Consider the following 19,493-nt stretch of genomic DNA (forward strand, 5'->3'; position numbering starts at 1 on the left):
AAGCCACAGAAGGGAAAATATATGAAATACACGTAGCTGATAAAGGAATTATATTCAGAATATATCAAGAACTTCTACAGATCAAAACAAAAAGACAAACAAGCCAATTTTAAAACTGAGAACGGAAATCTCACAAAATAAGATATACGAATGGCCAATAAGCACATGAAAAGATGCTCAACATCATTAGTCATCAGGGAAATGCAAATTGAAACCACACTGAGATATTGTTTCTCACCCAAGACAATGGCTAAAATTAAAAGAGGGCTGATTACACCAAATGCTAGGGAGGGTATGGAGCAACTGGACCTCTCATACATTACTGGTGAGAATCTAAAATGATACAGCCACTTTGGAAAATGGTTTAGCAGTTTCTTATAAACAAATATGTATGTCTGTTAGCATAACTGACACCATCTTGGGCCTGTTTGTTTCCTCCTATCCTTCCACTGACCATACCCAGGGCTGTACTATGTAAATCTCTTCTCTGTCATCAAGGGCTTTGTAGTTAATATTGTGTAATGATCGTTAGGTCTAGGTAGCCTCTATGCTCTGTTAGTCTCCAAACAATGATGAAGACCTTCGCTGACCTATTCCCGGTGCCCACGAGACTAGTTACCTATTCATAAATCTTGACGTAGGAATGTACGTGTATGGCACATACCCCCATACCATCGATTAACTATAAATTTGTCCCAGTGGCCCCTTGGCAGTGTGGAGTGTAGCTGCGAATGCTTCTGGATTGTTGTCTGCCCGATCCCGCTCTGTTGGGTACGTTAAACTAACTCATTGACTACATGGAGCTGCCAGCCTTGTTTTTTGGTCTCAAGATCCCGTCTCAGTTCTGTGGGCGATTTTTGTTCCCTCTGCCCTCCAACAATATATCTATTCTGTGACCCAGTGATTTCACTCCTAACTGTTTACCCAAGAGAAGTGAAAACATATGTTCACATGGAGATTTGTACAAGAGTGTTTATAATAGACTTTATTATAATAGCCCTAAACTGGAAGTAAACCAAATGTTCATCAACAGAAGAATAGATTTTTTAAAAAGTGATATATTCATACAATGGAATACTACACACCAATAAAAAACAGCAAACTACTAACACCTACAACAACATGGATGAGCCTCAAAAACATTATCCTGAGCAAAAAAAACATAGACATAGAAGAATAAGTCCAGGGAACATACTATATGATTCCATTTATATGAAGTACTAGAATGAGCAAAGGTCATCTAAGATGATGGAAATCAGAAAATGGTTGCCCCTGGGAGCAGGGAGACAGAAATTGACTGGAAAGGAGTATGAGGGACCTTTCTGGGGTGATTGGAAATGTCTCATATCTATACCTTGTCTTAGATGATGGCTACATAGGTTTATACAGTTTATACAGGCTTATATTGCCAAAACTCATCAAATGAAACACTTAAGATCTATGCATTCTATTTTATATAAAATTTTATATATTTCATGTCTCAATTAAAAAATATCAAGAGCCAGCATTTATTGAACATATACCCTGTGCAGGACTGTGAAAGACTGCCTATTAATGGACTCGGCAGTGATCACAACCTAGAGGGGTAGGACCCATCATGACCAACCTTCTTATCTGTGGGGTTGCAGAGACCATTAAGTGGAGGAAGCAGAACGTAAATTCCGTGGCCTGAGGACTTATTCACTCTAATCGTCTCTCATTTTGTTATCTCTGCATCCCCATCAGCATTTTTCACATGGCACATAGAAAGTGGTGTTGGACTGAAAATGTGAATTTCAGGCATTGTCAGTTATTGAGTGAACGTGTGCTAAACATCAGGCACTGTGCTGGGGCTGAAGAGAAGCAGTGAACAAGAGGGGTGCCAGCTCAGGAGCCACAGTATGGAAAGGTCTGTGCAGGCAGGCATCTGGTCTCCCTGGGTGTTTGCTACCCCGCGGCTCCTCCTGGATGGCTTCCGGGTCCAGCCTTAGGTTTTATTTTCTGTTGCTTCCCAAGGCTCCACCCTGGTTCCAGAGGGAACTCTGGTTGGAAATTCTTCCCTTGATGTGCAGGTGCCCTTTTATCTTCACAGGCACTGGTTCCATAAGCAGGTCAAAGCACAGGCACCCTGTCAGAGAGACAGTTCTCAAGTTCCCTCAGGCTCCAGTGCACACCTGGGCTCCCCACCTCGGGGTCTCTGGGGGATGCTCTGCCAGCAGCAACACAGTAGATGCCACTTGTGCACATGCTCTGAGGCCCAGGCCTACACTTGCTTTCAGTTTCTAAACACAGGTTTGGTGCAGGTTGAGACATTATGGCCCCCATAAGTCACGGGGAGCCGGGGCCTTAGGGAGCTTGCTTTCCTGCCTTGGAATCGACAGGCAGCTCTGCTGGGTCCTGTCCTGCTTACAAATCCGGTGATGGGCATCCTTCCCTCTCGTCTGCACAGAGTCACCTGGAGACCCACAGCTCTCCCCATTCCCAGTGTGTTCCCGGCCACCAGCCTCAGCAGCCGGTGGGCAGTGATGCCCACCTGCCTCAGAGTTTGGGTCATTGGGCCCCTCATCAAGATACCCGAGTGACCTATCCCTTGCCACCTCCCCTGGTCCACTCGGCCCAGGCTGTGCACCGCCTTGCTTTCCCTGCACCATCTTTGGTCACTGGCAATCAAAGGCCTCAGCACACAGCTAAGGATGGGGTCATCTGGGGGTCATAGGCTGAGGTTTAACACCTTCACATCTTACGAGATTTTTTTCTAATGATTGCCTCTGTTCTCACTCACCTTGGGATCACAGTAAGCCAGACAACCTGACAGGACCACTTGGTGACCTTCTGGGAGGAGTATGTTGAAGGGCGTAACCCCTACTACTACCACCAGCACACACACATCTTGAGCCCTAACTTGCATATTACAAAGCCCTTTGCTGCACATATTGTCACTCAGTCCTCATTTCATCTGGTAAGGAACACAATGAGGGAGGCTTACTCTCACATTTAGAGGAGAAAGTGGGCTCCAAACTTTTGGTAGCTTGGCCCATGTCCCATGGCAGTGTCTGAGCTGACAGACAGTGGTTCAGACAGATAGCCCTGACTCCTTGTTCCCAGAGCAGGGCCTCGCATGGTCCAGATTTGGGCATTCCTCACACATGTGTATTATCATGGACCGATAGATAGGCTGTATGGGGTGTTTCCTGGGATGTACCCAAGATGGGGCCCAGCACGATCAAGACAGAGTCTGGCCCCTGCCAGCTCATCTTCCACACAGAAACTAGGGTGATTGCTTTCTTCCAAAAAATTAATCTGACCATGTCACTCTCCTGCTTAAAGCCCTCATTGTGTACCGAGCGCTGGGCTCCATGCTTTATATGTTTATCTCTTTAATCCTCACAACAGTCCTCTGAGGTAGGTGTTAGGACTTTGACGTGCAGATGAGAAAGATGAGTCTGGAGATACTGCCTTTACTAACTTGCCTCCAGCACTGTGACAGAACACATTTCTGTTGTTTTAAGCCGCCCGGTTTGTGACTTTGTTACGCAGCTTTGCGAAACCAATACACTATCTTATTCTTACAGTGGGGAGAGTCTGGGCCATGCCCATGGGTGCCATATTCTCTTCCCGGAGATTTTCAGTGCCCATCTGTATGTGAAAGGCTCCAAGAAGTCCCAAAGCCAGGAAACCTGTTCAACATTTTTAATCAAGTATTTTCCAAACAAACTTGATCTTGAGACGCCTGTCTCACAAAACACCTTTTAGCTGGTGTGAAGCTGGGGCTCCAAGGAGCACACTTTGAGAGATGCTGTTAAATGCCAAACAGGCCTCCTTTCTGGATACATGCAGGGAAAAATGCCTTCTTGATTGGACCTGCCTGAGCTTTTTCATCACTTCTGACAACGCTTCGCCACTCTCATCAGCCCTGGAAAAAAAAAAACCTCAAGAAATCTAAGCACTATAGAAATGGCTGTGAAAATGCCATTCACAGTGAGCAGTGAACAAGATGGTAATATTTTATATCAGGCAGGGACCCACAGGCAAAAATAGCAGAGGCAGATGCGCAGGCTTGTGTTGTTTTGTCCAAAGTATAAAAGGACAAGAAGTCTGAGATCTGGAGGAATTTCCCCAAAGGCAAACCTGGAGACTTCAATCACTACTCAGGGGTGCTTTTCGCGTCTCAATCTCCAAGCCAAGAATGTCTCAGGGATAACGGCACAAGGCAGCCCAGCCAGGCCTCACTTTGGTTCAGTCAGAGGGTGAGAACAGCAGTTTCTCACCCTCTTCAGCTGCAGATGCCAAGGCCAAGGATGAACCACACACTTGCTTAGTCTGCAAGGAGCTGTTTCCACCCCGACCCCACTGTGTTGTAACAGGGTGGGCATTTTTAAAGCAAGGTCAAGTAATGCACCTGACATCCTGCTGCCCACAGTCTTCCCTGCCGCCCATTCCTGCCTGGCTAACTTCCCTGACTCTCCAGTCTACTGTGTCCCCCTGCTGTACTCTCCCCAAGCACCCTGGATGTCCTCCTTAGAGCCGCTGACACCACGCTGTGACATGCTCAGTGATGGACTGTGGGCTCCACCAGAATGGAATGGTCATATATCACCTCTGTGTCCTCAGCACCCAGCACAGTGTCTGGCCGAGGGGACATCTTTGCTCTTCTCTAGATGCTTCCTCAGTCCCCGCTGCCACGCCCTTGAGCATCCTTTCCCTGTATCCCAGCCCCCCAGATCTGAAGGGAAATGGTTGCAGAATCACCAGCACCCATGAGCGAGCACCCTTCCAGTGACCTGTACACAATGCCAGGCTCAGTGTTTGGTTTTTACAGCAGGTCACACTCTTGCAAACATTTCCATCCTGAGATATGGCAAATATCTGTGTCAATTGGCACCGTTCAGTTAGCGTTCCAGCTGTCACATCCATTTTGGACCTGGCTTGAAGTCATGAGGAAGGCTTAGGTTTTAGTGACGGGTCTGTGCACTGCTCCAGGCTAAGGAGGCTCAGGGGTGGAGAGCAGCCTCTGCTGCCCACACCGGGGTCCAGCTGGAGGTCTCCTTGCTGTGGGGCTTTGCTGTGGGACACAGTCTCTGAATATGTATATTGGTGGCAAATCAGGTGAAAAACAAGGCTGTTTTCTTAACCAGCTCAGCCTCTAAGTTACCTCCGATCCCCAACCCCAGTCCTGCCCTTAACTAGAGCAGGTAGATTCTGGATTAGCTATCTAGGGGACAAGGCAGTTTATAACTAGTCTTCTCCCAGGCTCTGGGCTTTCCAAAGATCTTCCTCGTGCATCAGCAATGCAGATTCTTGTCAAATATTGCGTAGGATGGTGGCAACATCCCCATTTTAAAGAAGAGAAAACTGAGGCCCAGAGATATGTGGTCATTTCGGTAAATTCACAGACTCAGGACTTCTGACTTTTGGGTCAGTGCTATTCAGCTAGTTACTTTAGGGGACATGTATAAGGGTCAAGTTGGATCAAAATTAGCTAGGTTTTTGTTTGTTTGTTTTTTTCTTTGTTTTCTATTTACTGTGTTCCAGGAAGTATGTAAAGAGCTTTTGTGAATTATCTCATTTAATTCTTCTATTAACTCTTTCAGGTATTATTATTATCCCCATTTTATAGATAAAGAAACAGAGGGACTGAGAGGTTAAATAACTTGTCCAGCATCACACAGCTAATACATGGCAGAAGCAGGATTCAAACCCAGCACTGGCTGATGGCAAAACTACGCTCTTAACTGAGTTTTCTGGCAGCTTCCAAATAAATATCTAGATAGCTCTCTGGTGTCAGGCAGACTGCAGCGTGCGGTCTAGGTTGATGATGCAAACCCACCGGTGTCCCTGACTGCCGTTCAGGAGTTAGGGGCTGGGAGGGCGGCTGAGGGTGGCCTCTGATATAGGTGGGCATGGCTGGGATGGTTAAAGGGGCGCTGGGGGCTGCCAGGAGCACTGTTGCCCGAGAGTAGATGACCTGGGCCTGGGAGGGATTGGCCAGTGTTTCTGGGGCCCTGACTGCCCCCTGCCAGGCTCTGGAATCCCTTCCTGTTGTCATGACCACAGTCTTCTTCGCAGGCCTGTGTTCAGGCCCTTGGTCTGGACCACCCGATTCAGAGCTCCTGATCTGGTTTAGGGCCTGCACTTTCTAGATCTAACTCAGAGAGCAGCAGGCCCTGCAGGGTGGGCAGCTGCCTTTGTGGCAGTCTCAGAGCTGCTGCTCAGTGAGAAGGCAGCCCCAGCACGTAGCAGTGGCGGGTCTTGGGTATGTTCTGCAGCTTCTCGGAGCTGTGGTTTCTTCATCCCGAAAGTAGGAATATTCACATTTCTCTCCCGAGTCACTGTGAGGAGTTAGTGAGGTAATATATGAAGGCAACTAGGACACAGCAGATATTCCCCACCTCTTAGCTCAGAGATCACATGATGATGATGATGATGATGGTGGTGGTGGTGGCGGCAGCAGCAAGGATGACAAAGCATGGGCTGTGTACCCAGCAGGTCCCAAACCGTGCTAGATAGACTTTCATTTCGTGCTCAGAAAAACAGAGGACGGGACAAAACTGCCTGGACACAGTATGGGCTGGGGTCATCCTTATAGTTTGTATCTGGGCTCTGGCTCCTGCACACTGACTTCGAACAAGCAGCTTAGCCTCTCTGAGCTGATCCACTCAGAAAGTTTACCAGCAGCACAAGCACTGGGCCTTCACTCCCAGGAGATGGAGCTAGGCCTTCCCAGGGCATCGGGATGTCAGTAGCTCCTCATGGGTGACTGACCCCCGTGGCAAAGTCGTACATCCTGGCTGCTGGCAGGGTGGCAGAGGCTGCTCTTGAGGGTGTGCTGGCCTGGCTGGGACACAGATGAATCTGTGCAGCCACTGCCTCCTTTGTTCTCAGGAGTCAGTCACCCTGCAACCACTCTCTTTGAACTCAGCTGTCTCATTCCAGCTGCCCATCTGGCCATCAGTCCAGCCCTTTCTTTTCCAAGACAGCTTCCTGTCTGTGAGAAGCTGCCCAGCCTCTGAGGCCAGACCCCCCTGCCTGTTACACCTGGCACCTGGGTAAATATGGCCTGTCTGCTGGCCACTTCCCCAGGGCAGGGCCTGGCTCTGGGCTGGGCAGCCTGGAGGGAGATGTGTGTCCTGGGCCTCCTGGGCCCCTGGTGACTTGTGCCGAGCGCTGAGGGTCCAAAGGTGATTCAGACCCTCTCTCCCCTGGGATTGGGGGTGGGCGGTACCGTAGAGCGAGGGTAGGATATCTCAGACAAACCTCCATTCAAATCCTGGTTCCGCTACCCACCAGTGTATGAAGACAGACACTTATATTCTCCTAGCCTCAGTTTCCCCATATGTAAGCTAGGTTAACAATATTACCCATATCAGAGGATGGATGGGAGCATAAAATGCACTTAGCACACAGCCTAGCACATAATAAATACTCAGTATTTACCACCCATCAGCCATCATTGCTCTTCTGCATGGAGAGGCTCCTGGTTTACAAGGAGATGGACAAACTCAGGGTGGCTAGACCAATGCTCTAGGGGAAGCAGGTGCTGGATGCAGTGGGAGCACTGGAGAAGGGGCCCCTAGAGCTGTGTGGACATCCAGAAGGTACCGCCCAGGATGAGGCTTAAAGGAGGCAGAGCTCCCAGGAGGATGAAGATGTAAGGGGCTCAGTCCCTCCCTCAAGCTGCTGATGTGTGGCTGTGTCTCATCTCCCTAGAAACGACAGGCAGGGACACTATGACAAGTGTCCTCAGAGCTGAGGGGACACCGCGGGGCAGTGATGGGCAAGGGCAGCAGCCCGTTTTGGCTTTAATGATCAGGTAAAGCTTCATGGGGGAAGGAAAATGTGTGATGGATTCAGCAACAGCTACCGTTTGAGCATGTAGACAGAGGAACACGCAAAGAGAATATGGTGAATGTGGGAGGTGTGGGTGCGAGTGTACAGCGAGTACGCTCTGGGCTGGGGTACCCCTGGTGAAGTGTGAGGGGGCCAGAGCTGGGGAGGGGGCAGGTCCCCCCGGAGCAGTGGGTGGGAGACTGGCCAGGGTGGCTCCCTTTATTCATGTCCTGTTGGGCACAACGCTTGTGTTTGGAGACTCTGAGCCCACGGTCCAGGTGCTACTGAGGAGGGGTGGTCCTTGGGGGGGGGGGGCCTGACCGCATCTGATTGGCCAGCTCTGCAGCCCAAAGAGGACGCCCTGTGGGGCTTGGCTCCTGCTGACCTCTCTTTCTGGCCTCGTGTTGCATCTCCACTGCTCACTTTCTGGCCCTTTTTCTCCCCCATCACCAGGCCTCTGCTTTCCCTCGGTGGTTCCTCACCCACATTTTCCCTTCGCAGTGCTCAGCCTCTCTCTTCACCCAGTTGCTCAGACCCCCATCCCAGGAGTTGTCCTTGATTCTGCTCTTCCTCTACCCCTCCACTGTCAGCAAGTCCTCTACCTCCAAAAGCTTCCCAAGTCTGACCTCCTCTTTCCCTCTCCTCTGCTGACACACTAGTCCAAGCTGTCCTCACCTGCTGCCTCAAAAACTGCAGTGATCTCCGATCTGATCCACCAGCCACCACTCTTATCCCCTGATGTCTCTTCTCCTCACTGCAAACCAGAGCGTTCGTGGCATCCCTCTCTGTCCACTCAGAGTAAAATCCAAGCTCCCTGCCAGGCCTGCAAGGTCCTGCATGATCTTCCCTGCCTGGCCCACCTCCCTGATCTCAGTTCCTACCTCTCTCTCCTGCTTGCTGCATTTCAGCCACTTTGGCCTCTTTGTTGTTTCGCATATACCCCCAAGCACACTCCTGCCTCAGGGCCTTTGCACTTGCTGTTCCCTCTGCGTGGAGCACTTCCCTGAGATACCCTCATTGTTCACTGCTTCCCTACACTCAGGTCCCTGCTCCCATGTCACCCCTTCAGAGATGCCTCCCATGACCCCCTTAGCTAAAGCAGCCTCCCCATCCCTATCTTTCCTAACATCCTGTTTTTTTGTCTCGTAGCTCTTATCAGTCTGAAATGATCTCAAGTATTTGTATATGTGTGTATTGTCTGTTTCCCTGCTAGCCCGTGAGGTCATGGGGACAGGGGACCAGGCCTGTCTTGTTGATTTCTGGACTGCAGGGCCTGGAACAGAGCAGGCTTCATAGTAGAAGGACAGTAAATATGGGTTGAGTGACGGATGGCGCTTGAGGCCTGGGTGCCTGGGGCTGAGCTCGAGGAAAGAGGGTAGGGCCTGGGCAGTTGGGATTTGGGCTGGGACATCCTTTTCTTTTTGGCCCCATGCTGCTGGGACTTGGACCTTCCAGCCTCCCAGGCGGCAGGGACTGGGGAAAAGGAATATAGATTATATCCATGGGTTCCTTTTTTGTTTTTTAATTTTTTATTATAGAAACTTGCAAACATCTGCAAAAGTAGAGAGAACAGGATAATCCATACCTGTGAAGATGACACTTGCTTTGCTTAAAGTTGGTAAAATACCATTTCACTGGATAGTGTTTTCAGTTAGGTTGCATGACTGTCCTGCCAAGGTGACTTTATTATTACAAAATGTACAAAACTCCATTTTGAGAAGAAAATAGCACACAGCAGATTTTGCTCCGCATACTGAAAATCTTTGTAAATTGAGATCTCAACCAACAACTCTTTGCGGTGACAGTAAAATAAAAATCCCTGTCACCTCCTCGGGTGCCCCAGCTCCCAGATGCACACCAGTTGCCGGCACTGCCCTTGCCCTGCTGCCCACTCAGCCTGCCCAGCCTGAGAACTCACCTGCCTCTGGGGAAAGAGCTAGCATCAGAGTCTGGACTCCCCAGCTTCGGGCTCTTGGGCCAGTTCCTGCAGCCCCACCCAACTTCAAGACCAACTCTCTGGCCAGGTTTCCCACTAAATTTTGTTGGAAGCTATGGGAAGACCCCAGCTAGAGGCCAAATCTTAATCCATAAGTCTTCATTTGCAAACATTAGTGAACAGGAGAATTGCCAGCAAGCTCAATATGAATCCAGAGTCCTGGGCCCCACCTCAGAGGTCCTGTGTCAGTATATAAGGGGCAAGGCCCTGGAATCTGCATTTTAATAAACAAGCCCCAGTGCTTTTGAAGCAGGGGGCCCTGGACCATATTCCAGAGGCACTGCTCTGCTGAGAGGTTCACTGTGGTGGTTAAAAGACACCATTATTTGTTGGAAATCCTGAGTTTGAATCTTGGCTTACTATGTACTTAGCCTTTTTTGGACTTAAGCTTTCTCCTTTTTAAATGGAGATAAAAATAATATCTACATCATATGGTTCCTAAGGGTTATGTGAGATAATACTTAAGAGCTCAGCATGGTGCCAGGAACACTGTTAAGTGCTTAGTTCATGTTGGCTGCTATTATTATTACTATTATTTCCTACCATTCCTCAGTGCACATGTGCTTGCTTCCCCAACACACATCTTTCCCAAGAACACCATCAGCTGGGTCTCTGGGTTTAAAAAAAAAGCCCCGATTTGCAGCATTTACCAGTTCCTGTGGTGTAAATACTCCCACCATGGCCAACTTTAAGTTCCTAATGTGATGACATTGACCATGGAGTTGGGAGGAGGTGTGCACAGCTGGCTGGTATGTGCTGGTACGACCTGGCTCCGGGGCACTACCGCTAAGTCTGTCTTCACTGTGAGATCCCGAGTACTTTGTCCTGGCCTCAGCTGGAGCTGGTAAGTGCAAAGGGCTGTGAGCAGAGTCTGATGTAATTGCTACCGTCTGCTGCAAGGGGCAGCTGGTTTTCGCAGTTTTGCTATCTGTGTGTACTCATAGCTAATGCAGGAAATGGTAATTGTAGCCTCAAATTACTGTCACTCGGAACCCAGAGCAGACATGATATTCAAAGGGCAGAGATGGCTCCAACATGCTAATATTTACCATTTGCCATGGACCGCATGAAAGTGTGTGAGGCCTCTAAAGCCGCTGCTGTCTCCTTTGCTGGTTCTGGTTTTGTTTTGTTTAGATCACTGAGAAAAGCGGACTTATGTTGTGAAACAAGTGGGGGTCTTGGAGCCAGACTGTCTGGGATCAAATCCCAGTACTGTCATGTAACAATTGTGTGACCTTGGGCCAGTTAGCCAACCTCTCAGATGCTCGGTTTGCTCCTCTGTAAAGTGGGCGTATTCATGAATACATTGCAGACTGTCGTGAGAATTAGCTGTGACATGTGTCATGTGCCTAGCATAGGGCCTGGCAAAGAAGAGCAGCTCAATGAATAGGAGCTAAGTTACGGCTATTCCTGGGAGGAAGGTGCTGCCCACATGGCCTTTCTGAAGCTGATCTTTATCCAGGAGTTTAGAAGCTAGCTGAGAATCCATCCTTATTTGTACAGGTGAGAAGGGTAGACAGTTTTCATAATGGCAAATTTCAAACATTTCATTTCTTCCTCAAAGTGATCTTTTCTACACAAAGTTCTTTCCTGTTAACCCATCATGTGAAAGAAGCTGGGTGGAGTTTTTTTTGGGGTTTTTTTTTTTTTTTTTGCCAAATTTGGAAGCTATCTTTGGGATGCTTATATAAAATATAAAATGGATGGTTACATGCCACTTAGAGGCCTGGCTGTAAAATATGAAAGGCTCAGTGATGGTGGAGGCACACAGTAGAAGGAGCCTGGATGCTTGAGTTTCCTCTTGAGGAGAACAATGCAGGAAAGCAGGCCAACCAGAAATATCCACTGTGGATTTTCTGCGAGTGAGAAATAGGCCTTTTCTGTGTTAAGCCATTGAGAGTTGAGCTATTCTCTTATAGCAACTAGCATTAGCCGACACTGACTAAGAGCAATCGTATAAGTAAAACACACTCTGAGAAGCCTAGGAACCACTCAAAGAGGCAGTCAGTGATAGTCCAAGCAGCTAAACTGAGGTCCAAGAAGAGCTGCTACGTTACTCTATTGTCTTAGATGTATAGCAGCAGTAAAATGATCTGGACAGAGGAAATAACTAGTGGATTCAAGTAGGAACCCTAACGTGAAAGACACAGAGTTGAAGCCAGTTACTGTTTCTCCCAAGCCACACCAGGTGCGTCAGCTAGTTTAGAATAAAACACAAAGGTCTTTTCATTGTCCTGAGTTCTCTCCTGCTGTTCAGTCTGAGGGGAACTAAGGTTGGCAGACATGAGGCTTGCATGGAGTTGATGATATTCAGCTCTGTGTGGATTATACGTGTCCCCAGCCCATGGGAGAATTGCAACCCTCTCCAGTGCTGGCCTGGCAGGTTCCTTTGGCCTCCTATGTGGGCGTGAACTAACCATGCAGGTGGGTTCTCAGGAATGCCTTCGATCTGCTATTTTCATGCAATCTGGGGGGAGGGGAGGAAAGCTTCAGTGCTAAAGGCCTCTAGGAAGAGTGTCCCTGAGAAGTAGAGTCCCCAGCATCTCCTTTCTCTCACCAATCCTCTTCGTTCACTTCAACTCTATCGCTCCCTATAGGCCCAGGAACATATAGGACCTGCACAGACAAAAAACAGAGGCCTACTTTCAAATTGCTACTGACCCTACAAAACTCTTCCCAGCACGTTAAAAATCTGTCCATCCTTTTGTGCCCTCTCCTCATTGCCTGGACCATATTCTGCCTGGAGTTGGTACTTCAAGATTGCGGTTGTCTCCTGGACCCTCCTTCTGTGCAGTTTATTCAGGGCCAAGCCCTGGTGGTTCTCGCTTTGCAGATTCCTCCTGGATCCTTCTTCCTAACTTCCACTCCGGCCGCCTCCGTGGGCCTTGAGCTTTCTCACCTGGGCTGTTGCAACCACCTCCTTACTGGCCCCCCTGCTTCCAGCATCCCTCTCCCACCTCTTCCCACCCAGGCACCCTGCAGGCTGTGCCCTTCATGATCCCCCCGAAGCACAATGCTCCCAGCTCCTCACAGGTCTGCTTGAAAACTTTCCACGTCTTTCTTGGCCGTGACCCTGAATTGTCGATGATTTTCTGATGGAATCAGAGCACGCTTTGTTCCAAAGTTTTCTCATTGTTTTCTTTCCATGGGATTGTAGAAAACATCTCCCGTCAGGCACACCCTACTGTTTTTGTGAAAATTATAGGCTGCAAATAACTGCTTAAGTCAACTGCCAGAGGAGGTACTCTCTTCAGAGGGAAAATTCCAGCTGTTGAACAAGTTTATGGGCTTTATTTTTAGAGCAAAGAGTTCATCAAGTGAAGGAAGAGAATTTTCCAGGTGCCCCAGCTCCATTCTTATTGTAAAGCACATGTGTTTGAGTGGGCTACTTCTTTCAAGGGCAAATTTATGACCCCAGTACATATCCACCCCCTCTTTGGGCCCCGCCTGCAGCCTTACAGTAGACACGTTGGAGAACACACAGAGAGAAACAAAGACAAGAGAGGAGAGAGGGGCTGAAGAAGGGGCCACACCCCACCCCACTCCTCCTGAGATCTGATGAGTTCCCTGCCTCAGGCTCTGAGTTGATGCTTTGTCCTAGGATAATGTCTGGCTTAAGCCAGTTTGTTCCCTGAATCTAAACAGTCTCAAGTAAGACCCACCGAAGACCAGCTTCCTCCCCTTGCACACTTGTAGGGAGAAGAGGGTGCCCAGAAGAAGCTGCCCGAGATCTGTGCTCAATCCAAGCCAGCCTCTTGCCCCTGGGACAGCCTGCCTTTCCACAAAGCATCTGGGACACAGCTGAGGAGCCCATGAAGTATGTGCACCTGTCCCCTCCTCCAGACCTCCCCTCCCTCAAATGCCCCTGTGCCTCACTCTGTCCTGTAGATGGTTAGACCATCCTCAGTGGCCACCACTGAGGGAGGCCCCATATTCTAGAACTTGCCCATTGTCAGGCAACCCCCTCAAAATTTATCCATCCTGTGTTCTTCTCCCCCCAAATCCTGCAATTAGCTGATTGAATAAACTAAGTAACATTTTATATTTAATGAACAGTAATCGCTCAGCATTAACCTAATACCTTGTTATTCAAAATGTGGCCACACACCTTATCTCTGATAAAGGAGGCAAGAATATACAGTGGAGAAAAGACAGCCTCTTCAATAAGTGGTGCTGGGAAAACTGGACAGCTACATGTAAAAGAATGAAATTAGAACACTCCCTAACACCATACACAAAAATAAACTTGAAATGGATTAAAGACCTAAATGTAAGGCCAGACACTATAAAACTCTTAGAGGAAAACATAGGCCGAACACTCTATGACATAAACCACAGCAAGATCCTTTGTGATCAACCTCCTAGAGAAATGGAAATAAAAACAAAAATAAACAAATGGGACCTAATGAAACGTAACAGCTTTTGCACAGCAAAGGAAACCATAAAAAAGATGAAAAGACAACCCTCAGAATGGGAGAAAATATTTGCAAACGAAGCAACTGACAAAGGATTAATCTCCAAAATATACAAGCAGCCCATGCAGCTCAATATCAAAAAAACAAACAACCCAATGCAAAAATGGGCAGAAGACCTAAATAGACATTTCATCAAGGAAGACATACAGATGGCCAAGAGGCACATGAAAAGATGCTCAACATCACTAATTATTAGAGAAATGCTCATCAAAACTGCAATGAGGTATCACCTCACGCCCGTCAGAATGGCCATTATCAAAACAGCTAGAAACAATAAATGCTGGAAAGGGTGTGGTGAAAAGGGAACCCTCCTACACTGTTGGTGGGAATGTAAATTGATACAACCACTATGGAAAACCGTATGGAGGTTCCTTAAAAAACTAAAAATAGAACTACCATATGATACAGCAATCCCACTACTGGGCATATACCCTGAGAAAACCATAATTCAGAAAGAGTCATGCACCACAATGTTCATTGCAGCACTACTTACAATAGCCAGGACATGGAAGCAACCTAAGTGTCCATCGACAGATGAATGGATAAAGAAGATGTGGCACATATATACAATGGAATATTACTCAGCCATTAAAAGAAACTAAATTGAGTTATTTGTAGTGAGGTAGATGGACCTAGAGTCTGTCATACAGAGTGAAGTAAGTCAGAAAGAGAAAAACAAATACCGTATGCTAACACATATATATGGAATCTAAAAAAAATGGTTCTGATGAACCTAGGGACAGGACAGGAATAAAGACACAGATGTAGAGAATGGACTTGAGGACACGGGGAGGGAGAAGGGTAAGCTGGGACAAAGTGAGAGAGGAACATTGACATATATACACTAACAAATATAAAACAGATAGCTAGTGGGAAGCAGCCGCATAACACAGGGAGATCAGCTCGGTGCTTTGTGACCACCTAGAGGGGTGGGAGAGGAAGGGTGGGAGAGGGAGGGTGGGAGGGAGACGCAAGAGGGAGGGGATTTGGGGATATACGTATACATATAGCTGATTCACTTTGTTATACAGCAGGAGCTAACACAACATTGTAAAGCAATTATACTCCAATAAAGATGTTTAAAAAAGAAAAATAAAAAGAATGACGTGTAAACTCAAAAAAAAAAAAAAAAAATGTGGCCACAGACCAGCAGCAGCAGCAGCACTTGAGAACTTGTTAGAAATACAGAATCTCAGGTTCACCCCAGACCTTCTGAATCAGACTCTCCAGTTTAACAAGATCCCCAGGTGATTCTAATGCACATTAAAGTCTGAGAAGCAGTGAGATTTAAGCGACATTTTGTCCCTTTTGGCGGATTATTTTTAATGTGAGACATTTCATGTTAATGATGCTGGTGGTTTGGCATTTTCACACTTTTACTAAGCTTTTTCACAAATATGACCTTCTGTGGTTATCAGAGCAGCTAGATTATGAGTTCCTGGAGGTGCCAGGACCCGAGGGATTTCTCCTGGCAGCCCCCCTCAGGCCTGGCATGTGACCCCAGTTTAATAAGTAGCTGAACAAATGAATAAATTTAGGGGCCCCTGAGGGAGTGAACAGCAGACATTATTTCCATTTTGCACATGAGGAAACTAAGGCTCAAATAGGTTGAGACTTGCTCTAGTTTAGTTCATAAGTGTCAGAACTGAAATTCCATCACTAGCTTCTAACTTCCCATCTCCAAGTGATGGAGGCTTTTTGATGCTCTGTTTCAGGGAGATTTGTGTGGTCCCAACTCCCCCACCCCACCTCTCCTCCTCATAGCTGTGGTGTCTGCGTGGAACGACCTCCCTGCTCTGGGGCTGGGTGAGCAGAGAACTCCGTGGCACTCCGCACAGCCCACTTGAGCCTCCATTCCGGCAAGCTGTCACAGGCCTGTGTCCACAGCGTGCGCCCCTCGACACCCAGGTGGCCAGCTGTGGGAAAGCATGCCAGAAGCAGTTCCAGGAGAAGGGACTCCTGCAGCTCACCTCCCTTGCCCCTCCCGGCAGGAGTGCGGGCAAGGCTTATTGAGAATGATTTCTGGGTTGTGAAGCTGTTAAGTTGGAATCATCTACCCTGGGACGCCCCCTTCCCTCTGAGGGCACTGGGCTCTGGCCATGCACGTGGAGCAGGTTAGATGTGGCCCGGTACAGAGAGGCACATACTCACTTGCTTATAGGACCTCTGGGTGAGACCCTCAGGCAGAGTAAGTAATCAGGCAGAAGTGGGGAAATCCCAGACCACAGGAATGCACCGAGCCTCCCACGGGGAATTACTGCAAAGGATAGAAGCAGATGAGGGCTTTGTGGTTCCACTGATTCCTCCAGCCCCCCAGTCCTGGGCCTCACAAATGGGGCGCACAGACAAGGAAGGAGCCAGGAGGGTAGATGTCAACCTTCATCCTTTCCCACAGCGGCAGCCCATCACCTCGTGCCTTCCTGCAATCACTTCAGCTTGTTCGCAGGTGGAAGCCTGCCTCGATCTCTGGCTTGCAATGCAGACCAACCCCAGTGGGGTTGGGTATGGTCACCCCCTACACAATGTGGCTTAGATGCCCTGGACACCCAAAGCACTGAGGAAAGGTAAAATCACTAGTGAGAGTTGGCACTCTTTGAGCACTTCCTACACCTGGTACCTTCTGAACACTTTACCTGCATCAAGTCATCTGATCCCCACCCCAGACCAAAGAGATAGGAAGGCCCTGTGATTATCCCCATTTTACAGATGAAGCAAAAGAAGCCCAAAACAGCCACGTGATGGCTCAAGCTCACACACTTGTGAGTGGAAGACCCCTTTTAACCACATCTCGGGGTTAGTGAGTTAGGGGACGACAGCATGGCTTGGAGGTAGGAGGGGTCCCTGTGGCCCTGTACGGTGCAGTTAGAGTCTCTGTGCCAAGGTGACATGCAGACCACACTCTGCCCAGTGCTCTGGGCTCAGGCCTGGAGTGGGGGGCGGTGACACTGGAGAGATGATGCCGAGGGGCAGGCCAAGGAGTCTGAGCTTTCCCCACAGACGAAGGGAATCCCTGAAGGGGAGTAGGAATCTGACCCATGGTTCAGGAAGGACCCATGGTTCAATCTTGGGGGCCCGACTGGAGAGGCAAAAGACAGGACTCCTAGAGGCTCAGAGGAGGCTCTTTCGTCAGGGCAGACAGGAGGAGGTGAAGGCTGAACTGGGGCAGAGACAGTGGGGCTGAGCAAGCAGGCCACATCTGAAAGAAATAGCAGAGGTGCAATCAATAGAATGGGACCACTGATCCAACGTCTGCAGTGGTTCCTCTTCTGGGCTGGGGTTTCAGCCCAGAATGGGCACTTCGCTGTCTGTCTTGTCTCTCTGTGGACGTGGGAGTCACTACGGCAGGGAGGAAGTGGGTCAGGGTTGTGTTCAGGTTCCTGGAGTTGGCCCAGGGCCCCCCGCCCCAGCAGGGTGGCACCACTCTTCCCGAAAGCCTAATGCGATGGTGAGTGACTTGGGATGGCTCCCCTTGGCTTCGGTGGCCTTTTCAACCCCACCTTCCCACCCCTCCCACCCTCCCCCGCATGGCCTGAGCCATCGTCCCTTCACTGGCTGATGTAGACACTGTAGTGTAGCTGCTGGCTGGCCTGCTGCCCAGGATGGGGTCAGGAGGCTGTGACTGGCGGAGGTGACTTCTCCTCTCAGGACTCTCTCTAAAGCCCCAGGGGGTGGATGAAAGGTTTGGATACGGGAGAGATGGCATGAAAATGCACGTGTAGAAAAAAACAAATTTCTTCAATTACTAATCCATCTGTTCTGTGCTAATGCCTCCTGAAAGAAAACTTTCATCTTGGATAACACAGCCTTTTCTCTCCTGGAACCATTCATACCTGTAATTAGGAAGCTGTGCCTCATTAAAGCCATGGCCCTGGATTACAAAGCTGGAAGGCCTGGCTTGACCAGGGTGTAGCTTTCTGGGGCTAAAATCAGGTTCACGTGCCCTTGCCCTTGTGCAGTCCTGTCTCCCTGGGCTGCATGGCTCCCTCTATATTTCCTGGCTTTTACTTGCGTCTAGTAGATGCCTGCCGTGATTTATTCTTTAATTCCTAGCACTATTATCTGTGCCAGTTACCCAGAAACAGTTTCCAAGAGTCTGTTTCCCAAGGCTTTGTGGTAGATGTAGCTTGGACCCCTTGTCACCTGGTGGTGTGTTTCCACCTTGAAACACGACTCTCACTGTTGAGAAGACATTTTGACAGAACCGTCTTCCTTTCCTCAAGACAGAGGCTGTTTCCTACAGGGAAAAGTGACCTTCGGTCTTACCTAGCTCCCAGATCCAGGACATCCATCAGATCCTCATCAGGGAGAGAAGCAGGACGGAGCGCAGTCACTGAGAAAACTCGGGGAGAGCTGCTCAACTCCACAACCCCCCACCATGCACATGGTTGGTGTACTGACTTACACAGCTGGGGGATTTTTGGGTTTTTTAATCTTTTCTTTTTAACATCTTTATTGGAGTATAATTGCTTTACAATGGCGTGTTAGTTTCTGCTGTATAACAAAGTGAATCAGCTATACATATACATATACCCCCATATCCCCTCCCTCTTGTGTCTCCCTCCCACCCTCCCTATCCCACCCCTCTAGGTGGTCACAAAGCACTGAGCTGATCTCCCTGTGCTATGCGGCTGCTTCCCACTAGCTATCTATTTTACATTTGTTAGTGTATATATGTCAATGTTCCTCTCTCACTTTGTCCCAGCTTACCCTTCCCCCTCCCCGTGTCCTCAAGTCCATTCTCTACATCTGTGTCTTTATTCCTGTCCTGCCCCTAGGTTCATCAGAACCTTTTTTTTTTTTTTTTTTTTTGATTCCATATATATGTGTTGACAGCTGGGGTTTTAATGAGCACCTTTATATGGGCCCGCGGGTAGGTGGTGGTCTGGGTTTCAAGAGGAAGAAGGTGAGCTTACTACTGACCTAAGCACCTCCAGAATCTCCTGTACAGCCACAGAAGGTAGATAAAATTTCCCACAGGGACCATTCTCTGATCTCATTGGTTATCATTTCTTTACACCTTAGTGTGAATGAGTCTGCTACTTCCTGAGGAGTAGTGTGTAAACCTCTCTCATGGTAGACAGTTGGCTTGGTTTCCTCTTCAAGAGGTTTCAGGCATCTGTGAGAGGAATCTTGTCCAAGAGTCTTTCCTGATATTGTGACAGAAAGGCAGTCCCTGATTTTATCTATGTAAAAGGTTAATAAGGGATATAGACCCA

Source organism: Eubalaena glacialis, chromosome 4 (genome assembly GCF_028564815.1).
Source record: "Eubalaena glacialis isolate mEubGla1 chromosome 4, mEubGla1.1.hap2.+ XY, whole genome shotgun sequence".
NCBI lineage: Eukaryota > Metazoa > Chordata > Mammalia > Artiodactyla > Balaenidae > Eubalaena > Eubalaena glacialis.